The sequence below is a fragment of the Buceros rhinoceros genome, unplaced genomic scaffold (genome assembly GCF_000710305.1).
Source record: "Buceros rhinoceros silvestris isolate BGI_N320 unplaced genomic scaffold, ASM71030v1 scaffold26156, whole genome shotgun sequence".
Taxonomy (NCBI): Eukaryota; Metazoa; Chordata; class Aves; order Bucerotiformes; family Bucerotidae; genus Buceros; species Buceros rhinoceros.
Genome location: NW_010416184.1, coordinates 10,618 through 11,697, shown reverse-complemented (window position 1 = coordinate 11,697; position 1,080 = coordinate 10,618). Strand labels below are relative to the sequence as shown.

Below are 1,080 nucleotides of genomic sequence, written 5' to 3'. Positions count from 1 at the left end.
ACAGCCGCTTTCTGTTTCTGCAAACACTGTTCGAACGAGAGCCGTGGGCTGCCTGCAGTGAGCAGCCTCATGGAGAAATCAGCGCTGTCGAGACCCCCCGCCCCCGCCTGGAGCTGGGCCACACTGCTGCTCTCCCGCCCGGGGTCTGCCCTGCGCAGCAGATGCTGACTCCGAGCGGTGGCTCCAGCTCCAGTTTGAGCAAGACTTTCACTTCCCCCAGAGTGGTTTGCTCTCTCGAATTTGTGCAGCAGGGTGGGAGGCAGTGAGGAGCTCTGTAGCAGTCCCCGTCAAGCAGGCTGTTGTCTCCTGCTGCTTGGAATTAGATTCATATTGCACATTCCAGATATTTGGAATGTGCAGTAAAACTGTGTGGCTTGCAGAAGCCGAAAACCCCCCAAACTCAGATGGTGTCTCTGCTCCCTGACAGCTCAAAGCTCTAGCTATAAAGTTCTCCCAAGAATCAAGGGTATTGCTCCAAACCCACCTCTTGCTCAGATGTAATTTAGGCAGCAAATAATGCAAAGCTGGGACTGAGATATTAAACTCCTCCTGCATGGAAGGACTGGATCTGTCAGGGCGTGTGTGTTGAAATCTGATTTTTGCGGCATATTCCAATTACAAAGGAATTCTTTCAGGGTCTAATGCTCTGAACAAGCAGCCAGTTCTGCTCACTTATCTCCAGATCTAATTCCCTGATCCTGCTAGGAGAAAAAAAGGCAGCAATGTGTTCCCGTGCCACGGCCAGGTTACAGAACAAAGAGCTCCTCTGTCTTCCGATGAGCAAATCCTCTTCCGTGGGTCCGTGTGGGTTGGAGGGGGTGTTTGTTTTGCCGCTCTCGTTAGCCCAGCTCTCCTCTCCTGAAGAATGGGTGGTGCACACAAAGAAAACACGTATTTGGTGGTGTCAATAAACTTTGGAAGGTGAATGCTCTATATCCACAAGTAATTACGCCTTTTGTAGGCTGCTCGGCCTCTCCTGGCAGGCAGCAGAGCTCTCCTGGCCATGCACCCCATGAGCATAACTGGCCCCTCCACCACCCAGAAGGTCTCACTGTTGGGAACCCCTATGGCAGGGGGGTT

General features: G+C 52.5%; 1 protein-coding gene across 1 annotated transcript in view; it reads left to right on the top strand.

Annotated features, from left to right (window-relative positions):
- Positions 1–1,080, top strand: part of LOC104494841 (chromosome unknown open reading frame, human C1orf116) — a 13,820-nt gene that overhangs the window by 8,742 nt on the left and 3,998 nt on the right. The gene's annotated exons all lie outside the window — the stretch shown is intronic.